Raw genomic sequence first — 18,609 nt, forward strand, 5'->3', positions numbered from 1 at the left:
CCTCCCCTTTTAACTGCCTGTGATGGATTTTAAAATTCAGCCCAGCAGGTATTCAGTGCCCCGCTTTTGGATTTTCAACAGAGATTTGCAGCGCATCAAATTTCTTCTAAGCCCTTGTCGTCGTCGTGGGTTATTTTTACAGCTCTCCATCTCTCCGCCTGGCTTTCTCTGGCATTTAGTGGTTCACTGGCTTGCGGGGGGGGGGGGGGCGGATATGGGGTGGGAGTGGATGTGGTTGCCATGGTGAGGCTGCCACCGAAGCTCTTTTGGGATGGAGAGGGCGGTGGGCCCTTCGGAACGGCGACGGGGGTAAAAGATAAAAGAGATCCAATGTGGCAGCTTTTGGGTTTCCTCCAGACCCCCCCCCCGCCAGGTCAATGCTGTGTTTCGGAAAGCGCAGCGTATCACGAGGGTTTATATAACTCCAGGACTGTGCAGTTATTAAGAGACGAAGCTCAGGCCTGGAATGAGGGGCCCTGCGCTAGACCGGGAAGTCTTGGGTTCGAATTCTGCCTTCTCTCTGAGGCTGCAAGGTGGACTGCAGGCCAGGCCACATGATTGGAGATTTGTGCCCATGGGTGGCACTAGAGGAGGGGGGCAAGGTGTCCCCCCCAAAGGTGCTCACCCCCCCTCGCCTCCATTGATGGACACCTGTCATTAATGGACACTTCAGAGACCTATATTCACATGTGGAACACAACTTGCCTACATACTTATCCCTTCTGTGCCCCCCTCCAAATGTTTTTCTGGTGTCACCACTGCATACCTGCCAACATTTCTCTGATGAATATAGGAATGTCGTTACAGTGGTACCTCAGGTTAAGAACTTAATTCGTTCTGGAGGTCTGTTCTTAACCTGAAAATGTTCCTAACCTGAAGCACCACTTTAGCTAATGGGGCCTCCCGCTGCCGCAGCACGATTTCTGTTCTCATCCTGAAGCAAAGTTCTTAACCTGAGGTAATATATCTGGGTTAGCGGAGTCTGAAACCTGAAGCGTATGTAACCTGAAGCATATGTAACCCGAGGTACCACTGTATTATTATTATTCTCAACCCTTCTGACTGGGTTGCCCTAACCGCTTTGGGCAGTGTTCAACATATATAAAAACATAACAAAACAATTAAAAAAAACTTCCCCATACAGGGCAGCCTTCAGATGTCTTCTAAAGGTTGTCTAGTTACCGTACTTATCTCCTTGGCTGGGGTGTGTGTGTGTCACACATAGTTCCATACCCTCCAACATTTTTCTGATGATAATAGGGACACCCTAAGTGGTGCTGTGGGTTAAACCACAGAGCCTAGGACTTGCCGATCAGAAGGTCGGTGGTTCGAATCCCCGCGACGGGGTGAGCTCCCATTGCTCGGTCCCTGCTCCTGCCAACCTAGCAGTTTTAAAGCACATCAAAGTGCAAGTAGATAAATAGGTACCACTCCAGCGGGAAGGTAAACGGTTTTTCCGTGAGCTGCTCTGGTTTGCCAGAAGTGGCTTAGTCATGCTGGCCACATGACCCGGAAGCTGTACACCGGCTCCTTGGCCAATAAAGCGAGATGAGCGCTGCAACCCCACAGTCGGCCACGACTAGACCTAATGGTCAGGGGCCCCTTTACCTTTTAGTTAAAGTGGGACATTCTGGGATCGAATCGGAAACCGGGATGGCTTCTGTAAATCTGGGGCTGTCCCTGGAAAATAGGGAAACTTGGCGGGTCTGCCGCCGTTTGCAACTGAGCTTCCTGCATTTCGGATTGGGACCACAATGCTGCGGAAGGAAGGGCTACAGCTTACTTGCAGAGCATATGATCTGCATGCAGAAGGCCACATTCTCAACTCCTGACTCCCGTTCAAGAGTCCGGAGAGCTGCTGCTGGCCAGTGCAGACAACACTGACCTAAATGAACTCAGTGGTCTGACTCAGTCGAAGGCAGCTTTCCATGTCCCTGTTTAAACTGGTAACTTCCAGTAGTGATGTATGGAAGTGAGAGCTGGACCATAAAGAAGGCTGATCTCTGAGAATTGATGCTTTTGAATTATGGTGCTGGAGGAGACTCTTGAGAGTCCCATGGACTGCAAGAAGATCAAACCTATCCATTCTGAAGGAAATCAGCCCTGAGTCCTCCCTGGAAGGACAGATCCTGAAGCTGAGGCTCCAATACTTTGGCCACCTCATGAGAAGAGAAGACTCCCTGGAAAAGACCCTGATGTTGGGAAAGATGGAGGGCACAAGGAGAAGGGGACGACAGAGGAAGAGATGGTTGGACAGTGTTCTCGAAGCTACCAGCATGAGTTTGACCAAACTGCGGGAGGCAGTGGAAGACAGGAGTGCCTGGCGTGCTCTGGTCCAGGGGGTCAAAAAGAGTCGGACACGACTAAACAACTAAACAACAACAACAAACTGCTAACTTATGTGGAACCAGGAGGAATGGAATCGGGTTAGTTTTAGGGGCAGTGCTGTAGCTCAGAGGCTGGGAAAGACCCCCGGCGAAACCCAGGAGAGCTGCTGATGGTGTCAGCCGGTCTGAGTGCTGTTTCTCCTGACCTTCCTCCTATTTGCCTCACGTGGGCAGAAACATACAACAGCGGTAGGGAGCTTGAGACCACCCCCAAGGTGTTGGTAGACCACCCCTCATATAAAGTCACCTAATTTGTGATGGATGAGTCTGACTGCTTCTATTAGCTGTGATAGGTTGGTGGACCTTCCATGTTTAGAGGCAGTATACCACCGAATCACTGCAGATGGTGACAGCAGCCACAAAATTAAAAGACGCCCGCTTCTTGGGAGGAAAGCAATGACAAACCTAGACAACATCCTAAAAAGCAGAGACATCACCATGTCGACAAAGGTCCGTATAGTTAAAGCTATGGTTTTCCCAGTAGTGATGTATGGAAGTGAGAGCTGGACCATAAAGAAGGCTGATCACTGAGAATTGATGCTTTTGAATTATGGGGCTGGAGGAGACTCTTGAGAGTCCCATGGACTGCAAGAAGATCAAACCTCTCCATTCTTAGGGAAATCAGCCCTGAGTGCTCACTGGAAGGACAGATCTTGAAGCTGAGGCTCTAATACTTTGGCCACCTCATGAGAAGAGAAGGCTCCCTGGAAAAGACCCTGATGTTAGGAAAGATGGAGGGCACAAGGAGAAGGGGACGACAGAGGAAGAGATGGTTGGACAGTGTTCTCGAAGCTACGAACATGAGTTTGACCAAACTGCGGGGGAAGACAGGAGTGCCTGGCGTGCTCTGGTCCATGGGGTCATGAAGAGTCGGACACGACTAAACGACTAAACAACAACCACAACCACCGAATCGAAAGTGCTGGAGACAAAACGAGGGATGACTGTTGCTTCTATGCCTGGTTTTTGTGAGCTTCCTGGAAGCATCTAAAGAAGCTTATGGCCCCCTGATCTAGCTAATAACAAGAACAATAATAATAATATACTGCTTAAAAGTGCTTTTTCTGGGGGTACGCATACCCCTAAACCTATTGTGAATCTTTGTACTTTTGTCCATTTACTGTATTGATTTCCTCCGATTTGAACTATAAAATGGTGGTTTTCTTGCATCAAAATGAGAGTACCCCAAAACATTTCTTTTTAAAGAAAAAAGCACTGCTGCTTAATGCCAAAATAGGCATCTAAGTAGTTTACAAAATATAGAAACCGCTTGCACAACACTATTGAAATACACCATAATTAAAATGCACCATTAAAGAATCCTATTTAAACACCCCTGCCCAACACATGGTCAGCAGCTGTGATGTGAGAAGTTCCAGGGAGTTTTTACTAAACAAAAACCACACCAGGGGAACAGTAAAGGGGCATTTGTCCTGCTTAATTCCTGAGATGATCTGCCCGCTTCCCTGCTGAAATGAAGAGCCCCTGCAGGTGACCTGTTTATTCAGCATTCACCCTGATTTTCTTGCAGAAAGCTCACTCAGTGCATAGATTCTCCAGCGTTTGTTTGGATTTGTTTGCAGGGCTGTTACAACAAAGAGAATTTATCCTGATTTGCGTACGGGGTGTTCATCATGCATTCACCCCAAACTTTCCCATTCATTTCCCCATCCTGTTCCAAATGCAGAAAGCAACTCCCCGCTCCGCTTTTAAACATGTATTTTTTTCGTGCTAAAGTGTCAGAGCACTTTAATCCACCGAAAGGTTTGGGCTATGTGCTTTCATCTCTCTCAAAAAATACCAAAAGCCTGGAGGCCTTGAGAGCTAAGGGACATATAAGTGCATATAAGAGGTCTTTTGTGTGACATTGGCTCAGTTTCCCTTCCCCTCAAATTTCCTCCTCCTTAATTGAGATTTAGCTTTTAAGCTCCTCTGGGCAGAGACCTCTCGCTTGCTTTTCTGTGCAAAGAACCGTATTGCACTGGGGCTAATCATAGTAGCAATAGTAGAAGAGGTAATACTAATATAAGAACTGGGTATCTTTCATGGGTCTCCTCTACCCTTGTTAAGAGCTTGTTGTCGGGAACGGAGAGAGGAAGGAGGAGAACGTGATTTATTTTATAGATTTATATCCCACCTTTGTCCCTAGATGGGATTCAAAGCTGCTTCCAACATTTAAAAGCGTCGTTGTAAAATGCAAAGCAAAAAAAAGTTAAAAACAATAGTGAAAATGCATCGGAACGCATTTAGAACTAGCAAGATAAATAAATAAGTAAAAACTCAGTGGCCTCCATGATCTAATGGGCAGCTTCCAGGGGAAAAGTCTTTGAACCTTGGCTGTGGTCCACTTCTTAGCATTTTCTGACCCTCAAAGGCCTGTCTGAAGAAGGAAGCTCCCAGCCTGCCAGCAAAAAGATAGCAAAGAGGGAGCCAGCCTTAGGAGGGAATTCCACAGAATGGGAGCAGCCACAGAGAAGGCTCTGTCTTGCGTCCTCAACAGCCATGCTATGGAATGATGATGATGATGATGAACATAGAGGGACAAATTGTAGAGGCTGCAGTTTGGGAATGAGTGGAGGGTTTTTTGGGGGGGCTTCCCCTTGCACCACACACTGGATCCACTGAAATTCAGGGGGCATGTTTTGCCCCATTCCTCTAAGAACACCTAGGACTTCCTGATGTGTGAGTGGATCAAAAAAAGGAGCCTACCTTTAAGGCCAAGAACCCATTTCACACATGGATCAAGGTACCAGGGGGAAGAAGACCCTTCTCTGCTGGAGACCCATAAGCCCCAACCGGCATTGCCCTGTCATTCTGGGGCTGATGGGAGTTGTAGGCCAAAAAAATCAGAAGGGCAGCAGGTTGGCAAAGAATGCTCTACTAGGGTGCAGGACCTCTGATGATGGTGAAGGACCCTTCCTTTGTTTTGTTTTTCCTGGGATCCTCGGAGCAATCAGGGAGTTGCTTCAAAGAGTCAAAATGACAGCAGTAACAGAACCGTTTATTTTGTCATGACAAAAATGGTACAGACAAGCGTTTGCCCGATGTCTGCCCCCCGAATTCTGAGCGAGCCAGCTTTTTATACATTTACAGAATACAATACCACCTGATTTCTTGTAAACCACCTGATTTCTGGGAAATCGAAAGTTATAGTAAGTTCCTATTACCATGTAAGGTCTTGGCCTCCTTCCTTCCTGCAATATCCCTCCTCCCTGCCATGCCCCCCCCCAACACTACGGCCATGTGCTTATCTCTTTACAACCTTCAATAATAAACATTTGAGCCTGTTCCATCAATGCCAGCCTTGTTCTCCTGACGGACCTCTCCTTTCTCAGAAAGGCCTTGGGGGGGGGCATTTCTTATGGCCCTACAATGGGAATTGCTAGCTAGGGATGATGGGAGTTGTAGTCCAAAAACAGCTGGAGATCCAAGCTTGGGAAACACTGGTCTAGCTCCTTCTGTCTACACTGACAGGCAGCAGTGGGTCTCCAGGGCTTCCGCCAGGGAGTCTCTCCCAACCCCACCAGGAGACACCAAGACTGGAACTTGGGACCTTCTTCATCCAAGCAGGAGCTCTGCCACTGAGCTATGGCTGTTCTGCTTGCACAGGTAGCATTCCTTTAGTTGTACCACAGGCATGAATTTTCTCCTTGCTTTGCTTTGCCATTTTCAGAAATCCAAAGCATATGGAGCAGCAGAATGTTTATTTTCTCTCTTTCTGAACTCTGCTGCTGTCGTGCCGTCTGAGAAAAAAAAAGGGGGGGGGGCTCTTCTGTGATGAATTTCCCCTACAATGGGATTTTTTTCCTGGTTTAATCATCATAACAAAATAAGGACATAATTCTCCAGCGAGGAGATGAACAATCTGCACCTGCTATTAAGAGGATAACAGATAAATAATTTGGTTCAATTGCTAATGCCAAGGACTTTGTTTGCGTTCTGTGGCATAAATATAAATGCTGGAGAGAGATTATGTGTGCGCCTGGCATGTCTCTATGTAAGCTATCCTTGATGTATCAGTTGTTGTTGTTTAGTTGTTTGGTCGTGTCCGACTCTTCGTGACCCCATGGACCAGAGCACGCCCGGCACTCCTGTCTTCCACTGCCTCCCACAGTTTGGTCACACTCATGCTGGTAGCTTCGAGAACACTATCCAACCATCTCGTCCTCCGTCGTCCCCTTCTCCTTGTGCCCTCCATCTTTCCCAACATCAGGGTCTTCTCCAGGGAGTCTTCTCTTCTCATGAGGTGGCCAAAGTATTGGAGCCTCAGCTTCAGGATCTGTCCTTCCAGGGAGCACTCAGGGCTGATTTCCTTAAGAATGGATCGGTTTGTTCTTCTTGCAGTCCATGGGACTCTCAAGAGTCTCCTCCAACACCATAATTTAAAAGCATCAATTTTTTGGCGATCAGCCTTCTTTATGGTCCAGCTCTCACTTCCATACATCACTACTGGGAAAACCATAACTTTAACTATACAGACCTTTGTTGGCAAGGTGATGTCTCTGCTTTTTAAGATGCTGTCTAGGTTTGTCATTGCTTTTCTCCCAAGAAGCAGGCGTCTTTTAATTTCGTGGCTGCTGTCACCATCTGCAGTGATCTGTAAGAGTTCCCACCCCTTTTTAAAAAAGATCCAGAGGTTGTGAGTTTGGGGGCAGTCAAGTCTGGATGATGCCTCAGGTCCGTTCCATTTTTTGGGATCCTGTATGGGGAGGGCTGTTAGAACAAAAGACAACAAGCTTGTCGAACCAGCCCCTTTGATAACGGCATTGGCCACCATGACTAGCATAACCAAAGGAGTTGTTCTAGCTCCTAGGTAGCAGCACAATAGCCAAAGTTGTGTGTGAGACAGCAGAGTTGGGAGTGGGCTGGAGGCTGGAGACAGCAGAGACCTGATTGCTCTGTGCTGGATCCATAGCTGCCACAATTGGAGAAGCAAGATCTGTTGGGGTGTTCTTGCTGTGAGCCCCTCCATCCTATGCTGGGATTGTACAGTGGAACCACGGGTTACATATGTTTCAGGTTACAGACTCCGCTAACCCAGATATAGTATCTCGGGTTAAGAACTTTGCTTCAGGATGAGAACACAAATTGCACGGCAGCGGTGTGGCGACAGTGGGAGGCCCCATTAGCTAAAGTGTTGCTTCAGGTTAAGAACAGTTTCAGGTTAAGAACAGACCTCCAGAACGAATTAAGTACATAACCAGAGGTACTACTTATATAAGGTAAAGGGTAAAGGGACCCCTGAACATTAGGTCCAGTCGTGGCCGACTCTGGGGTTGCGGCGCTCATCTCGCTTTATTGGCCAAGGGAGCCGGCGTACAGCTTCCAGGTCATGTGGCCAGCATGACTAAGCCGCTTCTGGCAAACCAGAGCAGCGCACAGAAACACCGTTTACCTTCCCGCCAGAGCGGTACCTATTGATCTACTTGCACTTTGATGTGCTTTTGAACTGCTCGGTTGGCAGGAGCAGGGACTGAGCAACAGGAGCTCACCCCGTCACGGGGATTCGAACCACCAACCTTCTGATCGGCAATTCCTAGGCTCTGTGGTTTAACCCACAGCGCCACCCGTGTCCCATACCACTGTATATATGTGCCATCAAAACTGTTCAACTTCGTTGGACTGGTCATGTTGTTTAGATGTCTGATTATCGTCTTCCAAAGCAACTGCTCCATTCTGAACTTAAAAAGGGAAAGTGTAATGCTGGTGGTCAACAAAAGACTCTCTCAAGGCAAATCTAAAAAAAATGTAGTATAAACCCTGAGAACTGGGTAACACTGGCCTGCGAGGACTCCAATTGAAGATGCTTGAACCCAGGACGAAAAGGAGAAACATGCTAAGAGGATGGCATGTTTGACAAACCCTCACTATGACCAACTCCCACCTGGAAACCTGCGGTGGCCCCTGAGCCTTGAAACTCGCTTCCCACAGAGGTGTGCCTGGTGCTTTCAGTGCACAGCTTTCAGAGGTTGATGAAGAGACATCTCTTCACTCTGGCTCTTGACACCTGAGGTGTCCATTTTCACGACCCACCTTATTTCTGTGAGAAGAATAACTGATGAAGATGAGGGACTATGCCGAAATGGCAAAATTGGGAGACCCAGAATGGTTTCAGGATGGTTCTCCTGTACTATTTCAGACAAGTGGTTTACATACTTAGGTATGTGTTTGCCTTGTAAATTTATGAACATTTAATTTATATATTTGAGACCTTTTAATCTTATAACATCACTATCTCTGTCTACTAGAGTGCTGCTTATGAAGTTCTCTCTCTTTTTAGTGTGTTTGGGGGAGGGGCAGGAGGAACTGATTTATAAGGTCTTCATCCTGGCTTTGGAAAGGTGTGTGTGATGGCCTCATCATCCGTGATGGATTTTTAGGCTTACTATACTGCTTGCCATTTGGATGTATTTGTTGTTGTTTAATCGTTTAGTAGTGTCCATCTCTTCGTGACCCCATGGACCAGAGCACGCCAGGCACTCCTGTCTTCCACTGCCTCCTGCAGTTTGGACAGACTCATGCTGGTAGCTTTGAGAACACTGTCCAACCATCTCGTCCTCTGTCGTCCCCTTCTCCTTGTGCCCTCCATCTTTCCCAGCATCAGGGTCTTTTCCAGGGAGTCTTCTCTTCTCATGAGGTGGCCAAAGTATTGGAGCCTCAGCTTCACGATCTGTCCTTCCAGTGAGCACTCAGGGCTGATTTCCTTCAGAATGGATAGGTTTGATCTTCTTGCAGTCCATGGGACTCTCAAGAGTCTCCTCCAGCACCATAATTCAAAAGCATCTATTCTTTGGCGATCAGCCTTCTTTATGATCCAGCTCTCACTTTAAAAAAATGATTTTTAATTGTTTCCCCAGCTGGGGGCCCTGAGAAGGGTGGGCAAAGTGCTATTTTAAAACTGCTTCCTTTCTCCTCCTGCCTTAGGACATTTTGAAGACCTTAAGGCTGATCCCTAGTGAGTCGTGCCCCACCCCCCCAGCTGCCCTGCACCCACTGCTTTTTCAGTGCAGTGGGTGCCCAAAACACCCTGCAAGACTCAAGGTCCACAGAGACACATTTTCCCGGAACCGTGCGCTGGAGAGCTTAGACAAGATTGTTAGGAGGGCATTCCCCGAAATGCTGCAGTGCTGCTGTCGTGGTGCACATTCTGAGAACACCCCTCCCCATTGTAAAAGAGCCTAGCTATCCTGGATAAAGTGCCCCCCTCCCTCCTGTTCTAGATCTAACTCTTCCTTTCTACATCTGTTTGTTTACCTTCCTATCTACCTGTGTACACAGGTACTTTGAGAGCTGCTCTGTTTCCCCTGTAATTAATGCTCACGGCTCCTCTGTGATGATGTTTGCTTTAGGAAAAGAGGTTGCCTCACGGATAATGTCAATGTCCTGCGTCTCTCAGGCTTAATTTCCTGGGTGCTGGGGTGAGTGGATGCATTTTCAATGAAAGGACACATTCTACACATGTAAAAACACCAGGCAGGCCCCACAAATAACCCAGAGATGCATTTTAAATAAAAAGACACATTCTACTCATGTAAAAACACACTGATTCCCTGACCGCCCTTGGGCCGGATTGAGAAGGTGATTGGGCTGGCTCTGACCCCTGGGCCTTAGTTTGCCTATCCCTGGCATAAAGTGTCAGAAAGCCCCAAATTTGGGTGGCAGGGATGGGGAGAGAGAGAAAAGCTTTGGGTTCACATCCAGAGAAAGGCAGAAGAAAGCCGACAGAACAAGGAGAGAGCTTGCTTGTCTCCCTCCTTCTGTTCACTAGAGAGGAGGGTACCTGAACTGTGAGGGGCTGCCCAGGACCCCACTCTTCTCTGAGATGTTCTGCAGAGGGAATCCCATTCATAAGAGGATGCTAGGAAGATTTTAGTAGACTGAAGTTTGGTAATGATTGGTGCTTGTAGAGAGGGCGTATGAGGTACTAGGGATGGGGTAGTACCTCTGCTGGGGGACACGGGACGCGGGTGGCTCTGTGGTCTAAACCACTGAGCCTCTTGGCCTTGCCGATCAGAAGGTCGGCGGTTTGAATCCCCACGACGGACAGAACTCCCGTTGCTCTGTCCCAGCTCTTGCCAACCTACCATTTTGAAAGCACACCAGTGCAAGTAGAAAAGCAGGTACCGCTGCAGTGGGAAGGTAAACGACGTTTTTGTGCGCTCTGGTTTCCGTCACGGTGTCCCGTTGCGCCAGAAGCGGTTGAGTCCTGCTGGCCACAGGACCCGGAAAGCTGTCTGTGGACAAACACCGGCTCCCACGGCCTGAAAGCGAGATGAGTGCTGCAAACCCATAGTCGCCTTTGACTGGGCTTAACCAACCAGGGGTCCTTTACCTTTTTTCACCTTCTGCTAGGGGACATGTAATGCTCCTTCTGGGGTACTTTGTCCATCTCTGGTCCCCAGCTTGCTCTCAGCTCTCCTCTGTGGCAGCTAGAAGCTGCCAGCATGCGATAGCAGCCACACGGTAGGAGCAGCTTTTACTGGCTGGGCTGCCCACCCTGTCCAAACTTGCCATTTTGGTGCTGCTAATGCAGTACAGTGGTACTTCGGGTTACAGACGCTTCAGGTTACAGACTCCGCTAACCCAGAAATAGTACTTTGGGTTAAGAACTTTGCTTCAGGATGAGAACAGAAATTGCATGGTGGCGGCGCAGCAGCAGCAGCGGGAGGCCGCATTAGCTAATGTTAAGAACAGTTAAGAACAGGTTAAGAACAGTTTCAGGTTAAGAACGGACCTCCAGAATGAATTAAGTTCTTAACCTGAGGTACCACTGTAGATTGACTTCACCCCTGGAAGTGAAGCACCCCATTGTCTCTTGAGGCAGACAGATGCCCACAATGAGGTGCTTATAGGAATGGATGGGGTGGAAGTGGGCAGAGGTATTCTGGGGTAGGATTCCAGGCATAAGGTAAAGGTAAAGGGGCCTCTGACCATTAGGTCCAGTCGTGGCCGACTCTGGGGTTGCGGCGCTCATCTCGCTTTATTGGCCGAGGGAGCCGGCGTACAGCTTCCGGGTCATGTGGCCAGCAGGATTAAGCTGCTTTTGGCGAACCAGAGCAGCGCACGGAAACGCCATTTACTTTCCCGCTGGAGTGGTACCTATTTATCTACTTGCACTTGGATGTGCTTTTGAACTGCTAGGTTGGCAGGAGCAGGGACCGAGCAACAGGAGCTCACTCCGTTGCGGGGATTCGAACTGCTGACCTTCTGATCGGCCAGCCCTAGGCTCTATGGTTTAACCCACAGCGCCACCCGCGTCCCGATTCCAGGCATAAGGGAGAACATAAGAAGAGCCTGATGGGTCAGCCAGTGGCCCATTTAGTCCAGCATCCTAGCGGCCACCTAGATGCCTGTGGGAAACTGGCAAGCAAGATTTGAACACGAGCCTTCTTCCTTCCTGTGGCTTCAAGCAACTTGGAAGCACTGTTGCATCCAACTGTGGAAGGCAGAGGCTAGTAGTAGCCATTGATAGACCTCTCCTTTATGCAGGGGGTTGCAGGAAAAGGCTGTGATGCCCAATGTTCCCAGTGCCTGCAATGATGGCTGGGGTAGGAGTTGGAGCTTCTCTTCTTGAGTGACTTGCGATCTACCTGCCGGGGAGCTGCGCTTTGCTTCTCCTCTGCAGCTGTTGCCAATCGCAGGGGTTTTTTTTCTTTCTTTCTGGGGGTGGGCACGCCTGGCGAATTTGCTCGCCACCCTGCAGATGTCTGCACCAAGCAGGAGGAAATTCACATTGCAGCAGAGGCGGCTCCCTTACGCTCTCTCGGCAACGACGGACTGGAACGGGAACACACTGGATTCCTCGTTCTCAAGAATGGAACGTGAGTTGTGAATGAGCTTTGAGGTGGGGGGGGGGGAAAGGAGGAGGAAGGGAGGCTGTGTTTAATTGAAAAGCTCCTGCGCTGTTTTCGTTTAATTTTGCGTCTCCCTTCTGTGAGCAGAGCGCAGTTCCGAGACGCCTTCTGCCGCAGCAGAAGGGAGGCTGGGCAGCCGTTCAGGAATCGCGTGAAGTGCCTCAGCTTCTTGGGATCTGCTGTTGCAGTGTAACTGGGGTTTGCCCAGGGTGTGGTTGGTTCCCAGGAAAGAGGGAAAGGACCCCACTCCCTCAGGCTCTAGGGCAGGGAGCCTCTTTTGGACGAAGGGCCACATTCCCTGATGTGGGAACTTTCCCAGGGACGCTGGCCAGGCTGGGGACCAGGTATCTCCTTATACAGTGGGCGCTTGGGTTGCGAACGTGATCCTTGCGGGAGGCACGTTCACAATCCACAGCGCTGCAACCAGCAGTGCCACGTCTGTGCACGAGCGGGTTGCAATGTGGCACTTCTGCACATGCGCAAAGTGTGATTTAGCGTTTCTGCGCATGTACAAGCGCCAAAACCCAGAAGCAACCCATTCTGGTACTTCCCGGTTTCGGCGTGTCTGTAACCCGAAAACGCACAACTGAAGCATCTGTAACCCAAGGCATGACTCTACAAACCTGCCTGGGTGCTAAGATCCTCGGGTGAGCACCTTCCTTCTGTCCCATCAACATCAGAGTCATGGCTGGTGGTGACACGTGAGAGAGCCTTCTCTGTGGCTGCTCCCAAATCTGGGATTCGCTCCCAGGAGAGGGCAGACCGGCTCCCTCCTTGTTATCCATCTGCCTAAGGCTGAGACCTTTTGTGCTCCTACAGGCCTTTGGAAACTGAGAAGCAGACAGTGCAGACGACTGGGCTGCTGTCAGGGCAAACTGCACTTTAAGCGCTGACTCTAGTCGTACCTTGGAAGTCGAACGGAATCCATCCAGAAGTCCCTTCGACTTCCAAAACGTTTGGAAACCAAAGTGAGGCTTCCAATTGGCTGCAGCAAGTTCCTGCAGCCAATTGGAAGCTGCGGAAGCCCTGTCGGACGTTCGGCTTCCAAAAGAACGTTCACAAACTGGAAGAGTCACTTCCGGGTTTGCAGTGTTCGGGAGCCAAAACGTACGAGTACCAAGTTGTTTGGGATCCAAGGTACGACTGTATTGTGTTTTTATTACACACACACACACACACACACACACACACACAATAATGCATATTTTGCAATAACACTTTTAAACTTTGTAAGCCACCTTGAATCCTGGCTTGGGAGAAAGGCAGGATATAAATACGTAAATGCAAAATAATGACAAACGCCTGCAGTCGGTGGGGCCAGACACAAGACCCGGTGGAGCATCAGGTACAACTCTTCCCTTTGTGCACTAAGCTTCCCCCGGGATTTCTCGTGTCTTCCATCTGGGCAAGAGAGAGGCAAAACAGCAGTTCAGGGACACCTTCCAGCCAGGCACAAACACTTGAGGGCAGCCTGTGACAGGGGCAGGGAAGGGGGTGTGGTTTGCGGAAGGGTCGTGGCCCAGGGAGAGACCCAGGGGCCAGAGAAAGAGGCCTTGAGGGCCACATTTAGGAGGACTCCATGAACACATCCTTGGACTTTGGGAACAGACTGGAGGTGATGCCAGTCCTTTGGTTGCTGTTGACTTCATGGTGCAGAAGGGAGGGGTTTAACCCCACATTCCAGCCCCGCCTTCTCCCAGGTTGCATTGCATTCAGAAGAGGAACATAGGGGTTCTTTAGCTGCGATTTGTTCATTGCAGGGGGTTGGACTGGATGACCCTTAAAGTCCCTTCCAGCTCTTTGAGCAGCACTGGAACAAGAAGACACCCGCTCACGGCAGCACTCAGGAAATCAAACTCAAGCGATGCCATGAAATGGTTAGCAAAGCGACCTCTTTCCCTAAAGCAAACACCAGTGCAAAGCAGTCGCGAGCATTAATTGCAGGGAGTTTCATGGCTGAGTGGGGATTCGAACCCTGATCTCCCGGGCCTTAGTCGGACACTCTAAACACCACACCACCACTGGCTTGCAACTCCAGGCCTGCCATCTTCTGTGTTTGCAGGAAGAGAGCAACAGGGGCACAAAACAGGGCCTGGGGCTCGTACTTTATCCTGACACATTGAACTTGCCTCTAAGTTGGGCAACATAATTCCTTTCCCTCTGAAACATTTACCCATGGGCAGATCCGCACCATAAATTCCACTGGAAGCTGTAGCTTACGGAGCTACAATTCCCAGCACCCATAGCAAACTACAGTTCCCAGGATTCTTTGGGGGTAGTCATGTGCTTTAAATGCGCGTGGGACGTTCTTTAAATGCATGCCTAGTGTCTTCCAGAGGGCCAGTTGATTGTGGCGGAAATGGTTTTCTTCCTCTCTCATAGCACTTAAATTCAGCAGTAAAGATGAATATTGGAAGATAAAATGAAGTCCTTCATGCAGTAATAATAATAATAATAATAATTTTATTTATACCCTGCCCATCCGGCTGGGTTTCCCCAGCCACTCTGGGAGGCTCCCAATAGAATATTAAAAACACGGTACAAAAGTCAAACATTAAAAACTTCCATAAACAGGGTTGCCTTCAGATGTCTTCTAAAAGTCAGATAGTTGGTTATTTCCCTGACATCTGAGGGGAGGGCGTTCCACAGGGCGGGTGCCATTACCGAGAAGGCCCTCTGCCCGTTTCCCTGTAACCTCACTTCTTGCAGCGAGGGAATCGCCAGAAGGCCCTCGGAGCTGGACCTTAGTGTCCAGGCTGAACGATGGAGGTGGAGACGCTCCTTCAGGTATACTGGACTGAGGCTGCTTAGGGCTTTAAAGGTCAGCACCAACACTTTGAATTGTGCTCAGAAACATACTGGCAGCCAATGAAGGTCTTTCAGGAGCAGTGTTATGTTTGTCTTGGCGGCTGCTCCCAGTCACCGGTCTAGTTGCCGCATTCTGGCTTAGTTGTAGTTTCTGGGTCACCTTCAAAGGGAGCCCCACGTAGAGCACATTGCAGTAGTCCAAGCTATTGATGGCTGCTAGCCAGGATGGCTCTGCTCTGCCTTCTTCTTCAGAGGCAGGAGTGCTTCTGAAAACCAGTTCCTGTAATCCACTGGAAGGGGGAGTGCTCTTGTGCTTGGGTCTTGCTTGTGAGTTTCCCACGGACATCCCACGAGCTTCCCATGAGCCAGTGTGGTGTAGTGGTTAAGAGTGGTGGACTCGTAATCTGGTGAACCGGGTTCGCTTCCCCACTCTTCCAAATGCAGCTGCTGGGTGACCTTGGACCAGTCACACTTCTCTGAAGTCTCTCAGCCCCACTCACCTCACAGAGTGTTTGTTGTGGGGGAGGAAGGGAAAGGAGAATGGTAGCCGCTTTGAGACTCCTTCGGGTAGTGATAAAGCGGGATATCAAATCCAAACTCTTCTTCTTCTGGTTGGCCACTGTGAGAACAGAATTTGGACTGGATGGGTCATTGTCTCTTCTGATGTTCTTTGCCAGGTCACAGGTGCCCACCAGCCTGTGCTGGTTAGGGCTGATGGGAGTTGTAGTTCAAAACATCTGGAGGTTACCAAGTTGACAAAGATAAGATTGGACGAGGTGGGCCATTGGCAAGCAAGCTCTTTGGGCATTCTTATCTATTTCTGCTCACCTCTACAGCAGCGGCTTTGCAAGGGCAGACGCTTAGGCAGAATGGTGCGGAGCAGTCGACAGGAGCATGTGCAGAGTGCCTTCTTTGGGCACTGAGCAATCACGACGAGCCAACGCCCAGTTGAGAATATGGGAGAAGACAATTGCACCCCAGGTCCTGCCGTGCTGTTGATCTGCTTTTATTGACGTTGTGTTCTCAGCAAATGCCGCCCTGCGCCGCTGCCCTCGCTGCCAAGGGGGTCTTTGTTGAGCATGGTTTTAATTGGGATGCGCGGCTCTGATAGAGGAGCTGGAGCATCATTAAAAGCGAGATGCCGTGTGCTGATAGGCCTCGAAACCTCTGTGCTCTCTGAAATAAATTTTTTGCTTAGATGGATGCACCAGACAACGGCTTATTAAATTGCTAATTGGGAGCTGTGGGGCATCTTTGAGAGCCAATTTGAGATACCTCCTGTGCCTGGAATAGATGGTGACTAAGAATTAGGGTGTGAGGAGGAGGAGGAGGAGGAGGAAGAAGGGGGGGCTGTTTATGGAGGAGGCCCTCCCCCACCCGTTTGAGAGGAGTGTTGGCACTGGCAAAATCTGCAGGTTGTTCCCAGCTCCTGGGAAAATGCTGGGCAGAGATTGATAGCAAAGCAGGCAGAGGGCTTGGGTTTGATGCCCGTATGCCTAGCTCATACTGGAGGAAGAGCAGCTGATGCTCATTTTTCTTCTGCAGTCTTTGAGCAGTGGCGTAGTATCCGTTGCTGGTGCCCGGGGCATGTGTGTGTGTGTGTGTGTGCGTGCGCGCGCACAGTGGGCCGGGGAGCGGGGTCATTTGTGCTCTGGGTGGGGCAGGGCGCCCCTTGGGCTTGCTGGTCGGAAAGTCGGCAGTTCGAATCCACTTGATGGGGTGAGCTCCTGTTGCAGTTCAAAAGCAATCCAGGGCAAGTTGATGAATAGGCACCACTGCGGCGGGAAGGTAAATAAATAAATAAATTAACAACAACAACAACAACAATAATAACAATAATAATTTAATTAATTATACCCTGCCCACCTGGCTGGGTCTCCCCAGCCACTCTGGGTGGCTTCCAACTGAATATTAAAAACAATACAGCATCAGACATTAAAAACTTCCCTAAACAGGGCCGCCTTCAGATGTCTTTTAAAAGTAAAATAGTTGTTTATTGCCTTGACATCTGCTGGGAGGGTGTTCCACAGGGCAGTCACCACTGCCGAGAAGGCCCTCTGCCCGGTTCCCTGAAACCTCACTTCTCACAGTGAGGGAGCCGCCAGAAGGCCCTCGGAGCTGGACCTCAGTGTCTGGGCAGAATGATGGGGGTGGAGATGCTCCTTCAGGTATACAGGACCGAGGCCGTTTAGGGCTTTAAAGGTCAGCACCAACACTTTGAATTGTGCTCAGAAATGTACTGGGAGCCAATGAAATGGCATTTCCATGCGCTCTGGTTTCCGACACGGTGTTCCGTTGCGCCACAAGCGGTTTAGTCATGCTGGCCACATGACCCGGAAAGCTGTCTGTGGACAAACACCGGCTCCCTCGCCCTGAAAGCGAGATGAGCACCGCAACCCTACAGCCACCTTTGACTGGACTTTTGTCAAGGGGTCCTTTACCTTTACCTTTTTACCCCACAAGGAAATGTCCTCAGGCTGAAAATATTGCCCCACCCTTGGGAGAATTGGACCATGGGGTTTGCCTGCAACCAACTCTCCCCCGAAGACCATCTATCTGCTGATCTGAACTCATCCTGCTATGCCCATAAGGTCATAACAGGTGTGGACATTACCTTTCCGGCGTTAATAGCTGACCATGGGGAGAGGGGATTCACTGGGGGCTGGGGGCTCCTGCAAGCCCTCTCCCAGTTGGGTTCAGGAGGCTGCAGTTAAGGCGTTCAGCTCTTTTGAACATAGCCAGTGAAGAATAATAAAGGTAAAGGGACCCCTGACCATTAGGTCCAGTCGTGGACGACTCTGGGGTTGCGGCGCTCATCTCGCTTTACTGGCCGAGGGAGCCGGCGTACAGCTTCCAAGTCATGTGGCCAGCATGACTAAGCCGCTTCTGGCGAAACCAGAGCAGTGCACAGAAATGCCGTTTAGCTTCCCGCCAGAGTGGTACCTATTTATCTACTTGCACTTGATGTGCTTTCAAACAGCTAGGTTGACAGGAGCTGGGACCAAACAACGGGAGCTCACCCCGTCGCGGCGATTCAAACCACTGACCTTCTGATTGGCAAGCTCTAGGCTCAGTGGTTTAGACCACAGTGCCACCTTGAAGAATAATAGAACTGTAGAATTGAAAGCAACTCTGAGGGTCATCTAGTCCAGCCCCCTGCAATGCAGATGCCTCTGTGTTTTTGCAGGTGGGTGGCAAGGAGCCAGCCTGGCAGATGGCTTTGTGCAGAGCTGAAGTTGCTTTAGTAGCCCAGCGCTGCCCATCTGGGTGCCTACCTGCTCCACAGCTTGCATATTTTCTCATAAACCTATTATATAACAACCTCGTGAACCAGAAGTTCCCAACAGCCAGCATCCCTGAGAGTCCATCGGCATCTGGAGGGTCGCCTGGCCCTATGCCCCTCTCCTCGCATGGAAACGGGCCTCGAAATATGCCGACCGACTTCCCTGCCCCTCAGTGCACCTTCTTGGCACATGCAAAGGGAGAGGCTCTGCGGATCTCTCCCTCTTGCTTTTATTCTCCTCTCGCCACGTCCTCTTTGGTCGTTCCCCCTTCTTTTC

The 18,609-nt window shown here is 49.8% G+C and overlaps 1 protein-coding gene and 1 long non-coding RNA gene across 5 annotated transcripts in view; one reads left to right on the forward strand and one right to left on the reverse strand.

Moving 5' to 3' along the window:
* The window catches only part of LOC310849765, a 320,102-nt gene that overhangs the window by 84,032 nt on the left and 217,461 nt on the right, over positions 1 to 18,609 (reverse strand). The gene's annotated exons all lie outside the window — the stretch shown is intronic.
* Positions 1 to 18,609, forward strand: part of RPH3A (rabphilin 3A) — a 123,899-nt gene that overhangs the window by 15,720 nt on the left and 89,570 nt on the right. The window contains exon 1 of one of the 4 annotated variants that reach the window (XM_083750210.1): positions 12,111 to 12,208. The exons of the other annotated variants lie outside the window; for them this stretch is intronic. The gene's annotated coding sequence lies outside the window, so the exon portion shown is untranslated. Of the gene's footprint in view, positions 1 to 12,110; positions 12,209 to 18,609 lie in introns of those variants that run through there. 4 annotated transcript variants of the gene reach the window in all.

The sequence above is a fragment of the Podarcis gaigeae genome (genome assembly GCF_964106915.1).
Source record: "Podarcis gaigeae genome assembly, chromosome: 8".
In the NCBI taxonomy this organism is placed as follows: Eukaryota; Metazoa; Chordata; class Lepidosauria; order Squamata; family Lacertidae; genus Podarcis; species Podarcis gaigeae.